General features: G+C 43.3%; 1 long non-coding RNA gene across 1 annotated transcript; it reads right to left on the bottom strand.

Annotated features, from left to right (window-relative positions):
* Window positions 1-388: 388 nt before the first annotated feature.
* LOC121698736 lies at window positions 389-13,435 on the bottom strand. The gene is made up of 3 exons (XR_006026847.1): window positions 13,349-13,435; window positions 12,433-12,846; window positions 389-518 (listed from the first exon to the last, which is right to left on the bottom strand). It is a non-coding gene; the product is annotated as an uncharacterized LOC121698736 (long non-coding RNA).
* Window positions 13,436-16,951: the final 3,516 nt, after the last annotated feature.

The raw sequence follows: 16,951 nt of genomic DNA, 5'->3' as shown, positions 1-16,951 counted from the left end.
CAACTGCATGGCAACCAAATGGAAATAATGGCACCAAATGTCATTGAAACAAAGCAGCTCAGGTGAGACAATAGTTTCTGCTTTTAAAAAAAAATGTTGAATTAAATAGTTTTGACAGGTTGGTTCCCTCTTTTGTGACTGTTTTGGCTGGTTCTTCAATTTAACAGGTTGATCTACAGATAAATGTAATACATTCTGTTTGCCTGTGAACTAGAGTTGAATCCAATACATCATGCAAATGAAAAAATATTGAAATAATAATTTGCATGACCAAAACAGCAGTCACGCCTAAGTGTTCTATTAGTGCTAAGCTGACCAATCATCTCTGATATATCCGCTTACACATGATGACCTTGTGGTGCGCCACAACATAAGGCCTGGACTTACTCTTTCGAGGGACGGGCAGCTGCAGCTCTGGGATCTTGCCACCCCCCATCAGATGCTGGGGCGCGTGGGTCTGGCTCCTCTGTAAACACGCCAACATGTTGAGGTCTCCGCTTCTGCCGCTGGGTGCCTCTCTGTTGGAGAACCAGAAAGAGAACAAAAGAGAGAGGGAACAGAGGAGAGAGAGAAAGAGAGGAGAGGAAGTGTTAGCATGGATGAAGAGATCACTTCCTGGTGACCAGTCCTTGTGTCAGAGCACATCAGCTCTGTGAGCACTGATCATTAAACAATAGCTGGGAGCTAGACTTCTGTGTTTCTGAAATTCCTTTAGCACGGCTAGCTGCAGACAAATGATATATTCTCTGAAATGAAATAGTCCAGAAATCTCCCAAATATACCCCCACAGGCACTATATATTTGTGTGTGTGTGTCAGTTGTGTATGAGCAAATGTGTATGTATGTGTATCAGTTGTGTATGAGAAAGTGTGTGTGTGTGTGTGTGTGTGTTTGCGCATGTCAGAGAGCCTATGTGTGTGTGTGTGTTTGTGTGTGTGTGTGTGTGTGTGTGTATGTGTGTGTGTGTGTGTGTGTGTATGTGTATGTGTGTGTGTGTATAACAGAGTGAGATTGTGTGCTTTTTTGAGTGTGGGGGGAATATGGTGCATAGGGCTCTGATGACGGGACTAATCAATCTCCCAGCAGGCTATAATCAATCTCCCAGCAGGCTATAAATCTCGCTGCCGTTTCCTGCTTCGGCGTCTGATAAAAAAGCTACAAACAGCAAGCCACGGACAATAGAGCCAGCCTGGAGATCTCCTCTCCAACATCACATGGTGTTGGGAATCACATCCAATCAACATTTCAAATGGCAGACAGCTTTAGCCAGTAATTTCATTCATTAAGAATCAGGTTTGATGGCTTTGTTTCTTGTGAATCCAATTATGATTATTATGTGAATTATTCCTCTTGTCTTGATAAATAAGTTTAAAAATTCAGATCTTTAGATTGATAGCACCTCGCCCCACTGAAGGTTAAATGATACACATATAAAGGAGCCTTAGCAGTTGTTGTAAATATCTTTGAAGACCATTCTAGAAATCATGTGTATTTCCTTGACAACGATTTCATAATCAACCAATACAAGCGCCTCCTGCAGTTTCCGTTATTCTTAGGAACAAAGTAAAGTGCCACAGTTGAGGATATTCACCCTTAAGAGATGAAACTTGATGGAAAAGACCACCGAGGGGTTTAAAGCATATAACATGGCGACAAATTACAGTCTTTAAAGCTGCCTTCTTTGTTGCCGCTATGTCAGGTGTACTGCTTTTTCCAACCCTCCCATTTTTCCTGATGCAGTTCCCCAGGTCCACGAACAGCCACAATCAATATCCTTCAGTTGTTACTTGTAGCGGGGCCTGTACTGAATGTATTAACATAGAGCGTACAGCCCTGTTTGAGTCACCATGAGGACTGGATATTCCTGCATCAGCACGCTAAAATGCTGAGATGAGCAATAAGGAACTTAAATATCCAAAACAACAGTCTTTGGTGTTAACCCATCATGGAGCAGCACTACATGCAAAAGGTTTTTACTAGGACTCTGGCATTAGGTAAGGATGGAAAAGTCTTTGAAAGATAGTTATCATGAGACAAAAATGCCTCTGTATACCTCTGTATTGCTCTTAGAGGAAGGTTATGGCAGGCTTATTATAATAACCTACAAACTACAATTCTAAAGCTAACTTTAGAAGCTAGCGTTCTCATACCACATGCAATTAGAAACAAAACCGACATCCATTCTTCCAAAAGTAAACACCAGTGGGTATCAAAACCTCTCAATATTCTGTTCCTTTTTCTCACCCTCCCATTCCCGCATTTCTTCTTCAAACAAGCTTATTGCTTTCATTTCACCTCTGTGGCCACAGGGCAGCTTAGCCAGCCCTTGACTAGGAGGACTCCACTCCTCCAAACCCATCTGTATAAATTTGATTACCCACACCCCTGGGCCCTCAAAGAGACACACTGCCTTTCATTCCAGTCAGGTGCCGGCAGAATCCCCCATCAACACACACACACACGCGCACACACACACACACCTCAACAACCCCCTGCCCTTTCAACATGCCAAGCTTCAGTCTCGGTCTCGCACTTGCACCCCCATGACCCACTCTCATGTGATCACAGGCAAACCAAGAAGCTAAAAGCTTCTCTGACTATTTTGTGAGGGTACCAATTTCACAACAGGCATGCCCCCCCCCCCAACATTCTCCATTAGAGTGCATTTGTCAAAAGAGACGGAGACGAGTGTTGGGTGAGGGGCATGTGTGTGTGTGTGTGTGTGTGTGTGTGTGTGTGTGTGTGTGGGGGGGGGGGGGGTTGTAAAATAAAAGGAAGGGCATCTCCTGGGGAAAGCCTGCCTGGCTTTATCAACAGGAAATGAAAGTAAATTGCGAAACCTCCTCCCATTATTCCCTTTTATTTGCTCAAGGATGAAAATGCATCAGCCATCTTTTCTCCTCCTTCATCCCTTTTTAAGTGAACGAGGGCTTGGCTTTTTTATGCGTGTGCGTTTGTCTGTGTGTGTGTGGGGGGGCTTTTTCTGCTCTAATCCAGACAGAGAAAGTGAGGGGAGTGTATATGGTAATACATTTTATTTCTGTGTCACTTGCTCTTGTGGTAATGTTCTTGTAACAAACTCCCTGAGGTCTCCCGTCAGATGGAACGAGCCGGTTGGAGTCGGCGCCTCTCCTCGGGGGGGCTTGTTGTTTCCACGGAGCGCTCAAACCTGCCATCTCCATCTCCCTTGGTCCCTCCCCTCGCTCTCCGAACATCTCCATGTATAAAAACCCGCCAACTCCGGGTCCACAGCGAGGTGACTGACCAAGTTTTTTTGAGTGGCAAGGACGTTAAATCCTTGCTGCGTTTCCGTGACATCAGTGATGCTGATAAGACACCTTATCGGTCGCGCGGCTGCCCGCAGCCGAGGCTGGTGGGAAGATAAGCGTCCTGCAATGCCTCGTCTGATCCTTTGTCTCCTAAGGATTTCTGATAAGAGCATTCTGACAGATGGATCCTCCCCTTTGCCTGCCATGCCAGGTATTTTATTTTGCTTTAGATCCTTAAGCTAACAGGGGCAGAACGGCAGGAGGCAGTCTAATTGTACAAGTGCAGTTTGAATGGAGTTAGGTGCTGGGGGGCCGTGTAGGGAGATAATAAGGTCACGGTGCAGAGGAGTGGGTTGGGGGGTGGGGGGGTTGTGTGGACAGGGTGTGATGTGTGTGGAAAAAAGGGGGGCTGCAGAGCCCTTTTTCAATTTCGGTGCCACGGCGATATGGCATGATACCTCTAAATTCAATCCCTTCAAATCCTTGAGAGAAATCGCATATGGAGAACAATGGGAGATTAGAGCAGCAATCAGCCCATAAAGAAAGTGAGATAGCCCGCCAAAAGCGGAGAGCTTGAGCTTTCCACCAGTTTAGTAACCCCTGGCCACTCCATTGTGACGGGGGCCCATTCAGTCAGCACCATGATATGCCCGACGACTTCTATTCCTCAAATAAAAAAAAATAGGACAGTTTTATGGTGGACTTCAAACATATGGGCTTGCTGCTCCAGACATAATCTTCTGGAGTAATGCCACTGGTGCTGTAAGGTAGTACTGTGCCAAATGGAATGTATAAAAGGATGGGAAGCATGAAAAAGAAAAATTAAAGAGCCAACATCAAAGGACCCATCAGTTGTGAACTGTGTGTGTGTGTGTGTGTGTGTGTGTGAGAGAGGGGATCAGTAATTGTACATAATAAAGCAGTGTGGCATATTTGAAGTCTGCATGTGGTTTGTCTCTGTGGTTCTAAATGGAGTTGCACATCAATGTCTCCTCTACCTGACACCCTGATCATTAGAGAATTCCACGGCACTGACTGGGTCAGCCATCCCAGACAGTTTCATAGAAGCCAGTGGAGCCATTTTCTGCCCACACCCGTCTTTAGTTTAATTGCTTTAATGATGTCATGGAAGAGAAGAGGTTTGGACAGACACCACTGGCTGCTCGTGTACAACACGAGATTCCCGCTGAGGCAAAATCTTTCACCCTCACTCGCAGCCAGACAAGATCTGGGTAGGGAGGAGAGAATGATGAGAATTTAAACTAATTGGTAACATGCTGAGTGACTTTGATCGACCAAAAGACTGCTTCAAGTCGAGATGTCCCTCTTAATTCCCAAGGACAGGAAATGAGTCAGCAATGCACAGGATTAGACACCTGTTTCGCAAAAAATGAAAAACTTAACATGTTTTACCCCTCAGACACACGCTCTCAAATTAGACTATCTTTCAGTCCACAGACATCCTTACGAGACCGTGCCTTCGAGCCCTTTAAAAATCGGCCACGTGAACAGACTTCGGGACTGGCTGCGGGCAGGTCTCGACCTTTCCTAAGCCTCCTCCATAATGTATGTATACTTTAAATGCTGATTGCATTAGGCCTCTCCCGTTCTGGAAGATGATCGCGGTCGACTTCCTGTAAGTGACTGGGTGACCCCTCCACCCTTCGTCTCATCCCCATGCCTGCCGCGAGGCAGAGCTCCGCTAAATCAGAGCCAACTGAAGGAAACGGCCTCCATGGCCTCTTCCCCTATCTGTCATATATATATATATACTGTATATAAATTGAAAGAAAGTGCCACAGTGAAGGAGAGCGAGATAGACAGAAAGAAAGAATGAAGGGGGGGGGGAGAGAGAGACAGAAAGCGTGAGACATCTCTATTTGGCTTTGCAGCTCTCCGTAACCAGCGGTTAATAATTAGATGATAATGAAAAAAAGAGGTTTAAGCCAAGACTTCTTTTCTCTGGCTGGCTAGATAGGATTAGCATTAGAGTGCTATGCTAATTCGCCCTTTTTCCCCTTCTGTGCCCCCCCCCCCCCCCATGGCCCTATGGCCCCTGGGTAGCCACGCAACAGCCAATCAATGCTCGTAAAATTTCAGTAACCTGATAGTGACACCACTTTACTGGGGCTTTGGAGAAGAGAAAACGATAACCACAGGCTAGAGGTGCTGTGCTGAGAGAGAGAGAGAGTGTGTGTGTGTGTGTGTGTGTGGTGGGGGTGTGTGTTTGTGATATCTGTTCTCTTAATATGAACAGATATCGGAATAGTGCAAAACAAGTCATGTGATGATGAGTCAAAATTACCTCAACGTTTGAACAGATAGAGACAAGTTCCACGTGCATGAGGACAGTGGCACTAGACCAGGGTGAATGTTCCACACCCACACACTCTTCAGAATCCACAGTTTCAAAACAATACTTTCAATGAGGTTAACCCTACAGTGAAGTGAAAATGAGGTCCATTGAATTGAGAACCTGTCCCCACCACACATGCAGGGAAAACAATAGGTAAATAGATCCATATAATTGAGGTGGCCTAGTTTGATGCTCCTCTGCACCTTTGTCTATAAAGATCTATGGGGGGAAAGTGTTGGAACACGAACATTAAAATGGCACATCAAAGCTAGTGTGTCTAAATCTGCTCTCGTCTGAAAAGAGAAGTTGGCTGGCCAGTGGATGGGATGAAGCAGTACTCTGAATAGCACACCCTCCCCAACCCCAATAAGAAATGGCATCCTATCCAAGTAATGAAAAGATAACTATGACACCCCCCCTCCCACTGTCACTGAAAGAACAGCCAGGCAGGGAATATGACAGACAGCGACACCGGATTCATCTGCAAAAATGCTCTCATGCATTTTTAATAGAATCTATTACTGCGGGATTAGGCGATAAGAGACTGTCCCTGTTCATAATTCTAACAGTCGGCATAATTGGTATCAGAGTGGGGAGAAAGAGTGCGAGATGGAGATGAGGTCTTTAAACAAGCCAGTGCACAAGGGGACGGACCATCCAAAACCAGCAGCTCAGCCGCCGCACAACAATGGATTCTCACAAGCAGCGCCGTCAGCACCACTAGCCTGGGGAGAGAGACTCAGGGCTGCCGTCGCCTTTCGCCAACACCAGGTACCACAACAGCTCTGCACCTTCTCAAAAATTGCAATTTCCATTAACAATAGTGTGTGTGGAATTCATTTCAAGGGAAATCTCAACCTGAAAAATGTAAAAATGGAGTGTATCTGAGTTGAGGTTGGAGGTAGGTTGTTTTAGGTGGATCTGTTTCTCTATTCCATGTATTGCTACTATCAACGTTTTGTAAGGGGTACACCAGGAAATGACATCAATCATCAAGACAAGTACCGTACTTCATAAATAGAAGTTGATAGGTGGTGCCCAAATCTATTCTATGCCTTTATCTTCCTCATGCAGAGTCATTAGGGCTCAGCAGTTAGAAGCTTCCTGGAGTTGCTTGATAGATCACAAACTTGATTTTGAGTTGCAAGACCAAGATGCTAACTAGCAGAAAGTATGCATAATCAATAAACCCCCCACTTCCTCCCATTTCTCTGGTAGTACGCAATAGGCACACAAAAGCCATTAATAGTGCCATTTCACCTTGTCTGAGTAATTATTTTTTATTATCAAGAGTAAGTGGGAAACCATAAATTACAATTACATGCAAGTAGAAGACTTTAATTACTGAAAAGAAAGAGCACTGAGGATTTGTTGAGAGTCGACAGAACACAAGCTTGGCCCTGTGCCTTGTGTTTCAGCTTGGAAAAAGCTTTTTTATAATTCAAGTATTTTCATCCTTCTTTATGGGTTTATTTGGGCTTTTGAATGCCAAGCACTCCTCTGATGTATTGTTTTTCCACATATGCTTTGCCACAATACAGTAAATGTTTCGGGAAAAACAAACTACAAGTGCTACATTGATACAAGAGAAGGACGCAGAGCGATTGAAAAAAAAAACCCTGTTATCTAGTGTGGAGTGGCAGACGCGTAGGCTAACTGCACTGTTGGCAAAGCAGGACTGCCATGACCTTATACACCGCAAGGCTCCGGTGGGACAGGCCTCCCTGAGATCAAACCCTGGCCAGAGTCAGGGACACAGAGAAGGCAAACAAGTTCTTATCTGCTGCTTGGCACACACTCCGAACACACACACACACACACACACACACACACACACACACACACACACACACACCAGGGTCAAGCTGTTTAATCACTTGGCCTGGTCGAGTGCCATCTCTCCTATACTTCTTGCTTGTTCCAGCCAAAGTAGTTTTTAAAGTTGGACACCATCATCACGTCAGCCTGGTGAACGTTAAACACCGTTCACCAGGCTGATGTCCTGAGGTGATAGCTGAGGGTTGCTTTGAAATAGCACTCCCGTGCTCAGAGAGTAATAACTTAAAGGAACCGTATGCAAGAAATGTATTTCAATTAATCATAAAATGGCCTTGATATGTCACTAGACATTAAGAAATCATGTTCATTTCAAATACTTATATCACTGACAACAGTAGTCCGGCCAGGATATTGTCATTTAAAAAAAGTGAAGTTGCAGCCCTCAACTGATGTTGATGTTGTGTTTTGTCATGTCATGTTGTGTTTTGGCCTGATGTGCCACCCTCCACCTATCTACTAATCACAAAGTCAGTAGTGTTTCGGCATCCGGGTTGCCAACCTCAGGGGGGAGGGGGAGGGGATACACCGCTCTAGAGTAATTTCAAATTGATTGCAGTACCGGTTTTGGCCACAATCTTACATATGGTTCCTTTAACAATTACTGTCAGACTGGTGGTGATCAAAGGACAACAGCTAAACGGGGGACCTTGGGGGTGGGTCCTGACTTTAGGGACCACACAGCTCCTGCTGTTGAGTCTACAAAGGAGAGGGAACTGAAGGGTGAGAGTGTGCAATAATGTGTTACGTTAATAAAAGGTTGGCCACTGTCTCCCTCCATACCACCCCCCCCCCCCCCCCCCAACATGCACCACCCCCACCCCCACCCAACCTCACCCCACCCAGCAGGCCACCAAGGCAATTCATTATGCCGTTAAGGGTCAGCGCTTCCTTCAAGTCATTAAAATTGTTAATAAAACAGGAACTCATGGAAAAGATTGGCCAGAACGTCTCCCGCAGGCAGCGCGAGAGGCTCTTTTCCATGCTTAATGATCAAATGATCAGCTCGGCGCGGAACAACACGCTCGGAGTAGTGGGGGGATGTTTTGTGAGTAAAATGGGCCATGCTTCACGTGTTAATCCAAAGTGACCTCTACCTGCTGGCAGCGCGGCATTGACGGCAAAAAAAAGTTTGTTCCTGGCACGATCGGCCATTAGGACGACCGGCTTCTGACTGCAGGTAGGGAAATTGTTCAATGATCTACTACTGAATGGGCCCCACAAGACTTCAAATGCCTGCCTGCCGGTCCACCTCCCTTGTTCAAGCCTCAAAGTAAAGCTGGCCTCCCTCAAGCCATAAAAATAAAAAAGGTGCAATTAGGCAGATTTCACAGGATGGCAGCCAACCAGTAATTACCCACGACATCCTTAGCAGATAAAAGGTGATTACCCTTGATGCAGGGAGGGGGGAATTGCTTAGCAACCAGGAGATTGACATTATCCCTTAGAGAGGAGCAAGGTGACCGGCCATTTGTTCATGGCCTCAGGGAGGTTAAACACACACACACACATGCACACAGGCACAGTGTACGAATACACAACAGCACACACTGATAAAACTCCTACGAGTGGTACTTATGTCAGTATGAAATAATGACAGACATGGTAGCAACCATACATCAAGATAAATCATCTTGATGGCAGACTATAATGATTTTACCACAGTCAAAATGCTAGGGGCATCTTCTCAAGCTCAAACACCACCGCTCTATTTTATTATGATATTCTTCATAAAAATCGGAGCCTCATATTTCCATCCAGACACTTCAAAGAATCTACCATAGGATGAGAGAGAGAGAGTATATTTCAAGACCTAACCTGCAAAATCATTTGATTTCCCTTTAGCAACATTCAGTTGGCCCAATTCCAACTCAACAGCTAGCCTACTTCCACCTACTCTCCATTCTTCTTGTGTCCATATATGATACTAAGACAGTGACTACCCGTGCAGTAGAGATTGAATGATTTTAAATCCAGTCATTTATCTATAGAAAAGTTATGAGCTGGGACACATTCATCAGGCCATTATAAATTAGGACCAAAGGAACGGGAATCGGAGATGATTAGAGCACGGAACTTAACCGACCGATTTGGCTTTCCAATTCCATTCTGGCTCCATCACAAATTTCTTTTTGGATGCCAAATTTGCCTGATTAGATTATGACTGACGGGTTTTGGTTGCAAAACGAAAATCTGGGGCCCACTTAACGAGCCAAGCAGGACTGAGATGAGTTGACGAACAGGGGCAGACATGCATGGAAATGACAAATTCCATCTCTTCATATGCGGGGAGAAACTGCTGATTAGGCACAAAAAACAACCCAGGGAATCCCGGAGAGACACATGCACCTCGGCAGTTGTCCTTCCTCATTTGGCTTCAAATATTAATTATGGGGTACATTCACCCTTGAGAGTTCCGAACTAATCCATACATGCTCAATGCAAATTTGCCTTGTTTTAAAGATAAACTGCATCAGAAAAAGGCCATGGAAACAACAAAAATGCAATTGGCCTCAATGCAATTACATTGACTTCAAATGTCAGGATTTAACATTCAAATGTTTCCAATGCTGCGTGAGTGACAAGCAGAAATAATATTTTCGGCTTCAGCTTTTCAAACCACAGCCTGTCAGATGGTAGGAACTGGGTAGATTAAAATGACTGCATGTCAGCCAGAACCACAAGCACAATATGAGGAGAAGGGGGTTGGGGAGGAGCGTGTGGCCTTCGCAGAGGCACTTTCCTCAGCCCCCCTGCCTCAGCCATGACAAATCACCCCTGACACTCATCAGTCTTCAAGCATAAATTATCCATTTTGTTCAATTTCCACTCCAGCACTTTTTCCAGCTCAAAGAGAGGATTTCAACCTTGGCAAATTGGCCAATAGTAGAGTTCTTTGGACAGACATCCGCCTGTTGTTTTTAACAGAAAATATGGCAGACTCTTTGTACCGGAGCCATATGGATAGATTGCTACATGGCTCTGCTTTGTATGAACAGCTGACAAACAAAATACTCTGACTGCTTTGTGTCCATCATATTGACCACAACTTGGCCTGCAACTATATACTAGTTAATTTAGCTTATGATCATATGTGCACTCCTAATGATATAGACCTATTAAGTCAGATCAAATATTTTAAGACAACCTTTCTTCAAACGCTCCAAGGGTGATCACTAACTTAACAAGCTTTGGGATGACAGTGGCAAGACATCAAACCACATTTCCACTTCATCAGCAGTTACAAATAAGCTTGAATAGTGTCCTTCTCATTCATGCAAAAAGGATTGTCCCGATGAATTCTCATTGAACAATGCATTCCATTTCATTTCATTAGTGGCTGAAGAATGTGGCATGGAGGTGATAAGGCCTAAACATCCAAGAGACATGACCATTTCAGCATCTGGTGGCTAAGACATGTCTTAGAGGTCTGCAGGAGATATATTTTTGAGTGAAACAATAAAACCAACTCTCTGGACACGATCACACACACACACACACAAAATATGGTATCTTGAAAAGGAAATATCCTACTGAACACATCCATCCTTTTTAATGACAGGAAAAACTGTGCTTGTCACAGAGCTTTCATGCTGTGGGAAGAGCTGTTCCAGAATGCACATTTCCTGTCATTAGAACGCTTATCCAGACACATGCCAAAGGCTTAAATGTAGGGCTACTTAAAAGTTATTTGAAATGAAGCAGGCCAATCAACTCGCCTCCATGATAGAGTACAGACCTAGTATAACACCAATCCCTGGACAGTCCACACTTGTAAGAAACTAATTTTAATTTAACAAAACCAAGTCAAACAAACCCACCCAGGTTGGCTTGGCAAATCATTAATTGTTGATTCACATCACACCGTAGATTATCAGTAAACCCCTGGACTTCTTGTTACATATTACTATATTACTATGGATTGCACTTTCCAGCAATCTCTGCCATATATTCAGTCATGAATTTAAGATGTTATTGTTGCCACTGTCTGCAATGAGTCTGTTTCTGCTCTTTGGACCCTGCCAGGAGCAAGGGAAGTGTTCTGCTTGGTTGGTTTCTGTGGCGCAGCAAAAAGGCCAAAGAAGGATCCAACGGACTAACACACTCGTGGATGGTCATGCCCCGAGCATTGTGACCGCAGCTTGCAAACGTTGCCAGAGCCGCTCTTTTTTCCACACTGGAGCGATTTGGTTATCTTTCAGTTCTTGAGAGAAACTGACACCATATAACAACTTCGTGTGAAGGTGAATGACACAAAAAACAAATGCCTTCTTAACAAACTGAATGGATTAGTTTAGTCAATAATTAGTTTAACCCATCTTACAGAGTGTGCATTTCTATTTTAAACACACCAACAGCTCGAGATTACCTTGACTGGACCTACATCTGGCAGCAGCTTGCATAAGAAAAAAAACACAACTTTTCACCACGGCTGTGAAAACTCAAATTTTCCCACTACAAAGCAAACAAAAAAGAATTTCACACCTAGGCCTTTGCGATAAGACGCGTACGGACGCCAGCCTTTAACTTCTATGCCCGAGGTGCGATGAACCTTCCGCCAGCTCGCACAATAGAACTGACAGCCACTCGCTGAACACTTTGAAAGGCCAGTAATATACTTCAAAGCATTTCCTGTGGCCACCGGCATCCTGGCGCATAAGGCCTCCTTTATTGCAGTTTGTGCATCAATCGCAGAACCATTTCAGTCACCTGACCTGAAAGACAAGGCGCATTTCCGACAACACGCTATTCAAGGGAGGCTCATTTACAACAGGGGACTGTCGGCGCGACATATGTTTCGCTTAGGCAAAATTTAATGGATGGGCTATACAACACAGCTGATAGGGTAGCCTAACCAAGACGCATCGGCTACAGTCTTCCCACAACTGCTTACTCCTTTACATTTACAGTCATTAATCTAAAATTCAATCTGATGCTCCAGGTAACCCAAGGTAGAAAGAACATATTTACCATTAACTGGGTCCGGGCAAGAAAATCCACACAGGATGCAATCCAGTGCTTCAGAATGGTTCAGTCCCGTGACATGACACGGGTGGCATCGTGTATTCCAAAATTCCGCAATAACCTTTTACTGTTTACTTCCTATTATGATTCGGTCGACTACCCTTTTGGATCGCCTGACAACACAAAAGCGCTGTCGGTGGATAAGGTGGTTCCATACGAGATCTCGTTTTAAGGCTCGTTTGCGAATTCTGTGTCCACCAAAACAGTAATCCAAACCAACGCAATAGTCCCACGGCAAAACAAAGGTATGCTACTCCAAGGCGTAGGTCGGCGAAATAATTCCCGTTAGTGGTCCGTGTACTGCATAGGCACCTTGATGTAAGGTATTTATGTTCATCCCCCGTCTGTCCTGTCCTGCATCTGCGATAGTAATTGGGACAACAGCATAGATAAGCCTGAATGGCTTGACGAAAGTAACATAACAACGTAAAAAGAGCACTTTCCTAGCAACCTCCTATTGTAATGTTACTCCTGTATTGTAACGTTTGCGCTTTCAGTGGCTGAGCACCGAAAAAAACTAATAGGCTAGTTATGATACACCTGCTACTGATTGAGCTACTGTAACAGATCATCGCGCACAGGCTACTTAGCCTACCACTGCAATTCATTCTGAACATAGTATAGTGGTGGAAAACGGGTTACACCAACAAAATGGTCACATTTTGCTCGTTGTTATTACTAAAATAAACACATTTATGAGAGATTGTTTCGAGTGACAACAGACTACCAAATCTTAAACCATCATACGATTTGGTCTACTTGTTACCGATAGGCTACGCAAAATAGTTACAATATTTCTCCAAATAACATCTAAACAGCGTAATAACAACCTATAAAATGCAAGAAATAAGAAAATAATAACCATGTAAGAGGTAGATGAAAGCTATGGTCTTTCCATCTTCTCCTGTCCTCTTCCTTATGCCGAACAAACAGGACTGCCGTGCATACACAACGGGATCACTCGCAGTTTTCTACAAACCAGCATCAACCAATGAGATCATAGAGCTTTTTTGAATGTGGCCATGCTCGACAAATGGCAGGATCAGGAAGGCGGTAGCCTGGGTGACGCCGTCAGCATCCAGACGGCAAAATTTGGACCATGCTGACAATTCGCGGAAAATGTTAAAGGGCCAATTCAATGATAGACTATAGGATGGTTGTATTAGACTGTGGTAGTCTTGTGTTGTTATACTGTGTAGTGTAAACGACTTTGACATGAACATGGGCTTAACCCCAGCAATTCCCTGCTTTTTATATTAGCCTACGTGAATGGATGCTATTACCAAACAACCATTCATAAAGGCCTATTTAAACAACCCCACCCACTTGTTATTCCAAAATGTGCGTCTAGCCATGTTGTTATAGAAGTAGCCTAGAGAAACCACAACAGTAGGCTATGCTGGGAAGCAGGGATCTCTTTTCAGATCCCAGCCATCTTTGGGACATAGTCGTATATATGGTCTTTTAATCTTTAATCTGGTGTGATGATTCATGCCACAGAGCAAGCTGTAGGTCACCTAAATCAGGGTACTCAGGTAAGTGTTTGTGAGAGGGCTCAGAGTATTTGTCTGGGCCAGCTGATATAGTTGTGTTTTGGGAACAAACAGAACATAACAGTGTTTTCAGAACAAACTAACCTTATAGAGTTTTTGGGGTGGTCTTTTATCTCTTGTTGAGGGTATAAATTGAGCATTGTTATATTCTCCTGTCAACTGTCTGTTTTACACTGCAGGGAGCAACATGACCTCTGTTTGTTATTTGTGTCAGTGGCTGGGCAGGGAAATGTGTCAGGCTGTCGTGACACTGAGTTGATGTGAGTTGACGTGTTTGCTTTGCATGTGTTTTAGGAGTGCTATTTGAAGTTTGCCCTGCTAAAGGAGGGTGCATATTTTTTTTATGGCAGGCCTACGTTCTGTAGCTCAAGCGCTCCACCAGGATCCAGGAAAGTTAAAGGAAAGAAAAAAAGGGCGAAGAAAATCAATGCAGACCGAGTCACAGAGTGCGGAGAGATTGCATTGATTTATCTCCCTCTGATATTCAAAGCGATTTCTGCATCCTGCCCTGGGCACAATACATTGGTTTTACCAGCCAATAAGAGCTGGCCAGAAATAGTAAAGAATAGTTTCAGGTCTCGAGGCTAAACAACTAAATAAGAATATGACAGTAAACCACAGACTGCAATCTTGCTTTCTATGATATGAAGTAAGGCAGATTATTACTGCAATATCTTATTTGAGACTAAGGGAAAAAGAGTCGAGTGTGGCATCTCATTTTTGAGATATTAAAGTTATTTTGTTATATTTTAGTTACAAATATGAATAACAAAAAACAATTTTCAATTGTACAATATTTTAGATTTTGAAGGATTACAGAGGACTGATCAGGCCATGCCAATGGTGAAGACAGCTTGACCTACCATCCGTTTGACTGGGATGTGAAGTATTTCCTTTGGCATACGATCGGACTGATCACAGATTGTCCACAGATGTGTCAAGCTATTTGGTCAAATAGGATTTTCTCCTGTGAAACAAATGCCACAATTCTCAAAGCCCCTGATCATGGTGAGCTAGGAAAAGAGACAGAATCCTTTCTTCACTCTCCTTTCTTCTTGTTACCTTCAACATTTGGGGTGCGTGACCATGAGTGGTCCTTCAAATAATTTAGCAGATTTACACAAATGCTTATCTTCCACCAGCAGAAAAAAATAGATTTGAGACACGTTCATACAAAAAAAACTGAGGACTTATCAACACTGAAACTGTACTAATTGAATTTTCCAGTCTGTGTTCTTATTCAGCCTTTTTAAGTGCTTTGTATAATCGTGTTTTATTACATTCTGGCAATTTCGTTTTGTAATGTAATACACTGTTTGACAGAGTTCACCCAAGGTCTCTCCTTATCAAGATTTGCATTTGCACTTTAACCCACATGGCATGAAAGCCTCATTCAGTCATACTGAAGCTGTCCGCACAATCTCAAAACAGTAAGGAGGCTGTGTTTTGAGCTGATTTGAGTCCCTTTGTGCTTGTGTGCTAGAGTACATGCATGTGTGTGTGTGTGTGTGTGTGTGCGCGCGTGCTTGTGCCTGTGTCTGACTGTTGTGTGAAGAACTTCCCTGCTTATGTCACTGTCACTACGATCCGGCATGAAAGAGGCACAGGAACGGATAATACCCGAGGTGCTTGCAGCCTGACAGCACCTCTTATCTTAAACATCCGCTCGCTCCTCAAACAGAGTTCTCTACAAACGGAGCACTTTTCATGATTGGACTTGGAGGTGCTTTCAAGCGGCTGGATTTGTTTCGGGAAATGTTTGAAAATGTCAATCACTGGGAGCTCGGATCTAGAGTTAGACTCAGGCATGTGTGTTCTCTCAAATCCTTTTCTACTCCTGATTCATCTTACATAGTGCAGTGGAATCGATTGAACGGTGCAACTCCTCTCATCAGGAATTCCAAATAAGCTCAGTCAAATACAATAAATCACTGCATTGAACAAGACGATGCACACACCACAGAGACTTTGATCACTTAAACCAAATAGCCATTAGCAAGTACAGAAAACAACCAGCACACACTTATCAGTAATATTAATACTAATTATATAATTATGTTATAATAATATTAATTATGTTAATGTTAAATGTAAAAAAAGTAAATATATATATATATATATATATATATATATATATATATATATATATATATAATCAACTTGGTACATTTTAATGAGTTGATATTGAGTTAACTTGTATCAACGCAAGGTACCATATGCACTGATTCATCCACACATATGTGGTGTTAAGTTGATCAACTTCTTCTGATGTGTGTATGGACAGTAATATGTGGAGTGTGCCTTATTATATTATATAGGCCATTGAAAACACTGTGTGTAAGCCTGAAAAATATGTATCCACATACCACAAAACGGATAAATAAATCATTGTATTGCAGCTCTTGTGTGAAAAGCTTGACACAAACTGCTCCGTCTCTGTTTACCTGTTGAGAAGCAGCCTCCCACATTGAGCTGAGCTGAAAGGCCACACCACAAAGAACAGAACTTGAATGATCTCTCAGTAGCCTACTCACATGCGTAACGAAACAACAGCTGTGTGGGCATACTAATATTTCAGGAAACGGAGATAGGTCATGGTGTTGAGAATGATTATTCGTGAATAATTACCATGTGCAAACAACAAGAGTAGACATTTTGAAAATACACATTTTCAGAATGACCCAAAAATGGTTTGTATCATAGCTTTAATATCAAGAGTAATATTGTATTCTTTTGTTTCCTTGTCAGACAGTCCCTCAATTAATCATGACATCCCTTCTAGACACCTATCATTTGTTTTTCCAAAGAAAAAGCCGAGATCAAACACTTTGCTGTCTGCCAAAGTCAGCCTCATCTTTGACAGCATCTCCATCATAAATTGCATTTAATCAACAACAACAAAACAAGGTCTC

This window comes from Alosa sapidissima, chromosome 23 (assembly GCF_018492685.1).
Source record: "Alosa sapidissima isolate fAloSap1 chromosome 23, fAloSap1.pri, whole genome shotgun sequence".
Taxonomy (NCBI): domain Eukaryota; kingdom Metazoa; phylum Chordata; class Actinopteri; order Clupeiformes; family Clupeidae; genus Alosa; species Alosa sapidissima.
Note: the sequence above shows the minus strand (reverse complement) of the source record. Positions and strands in the feature narration are given on the sequence as shown.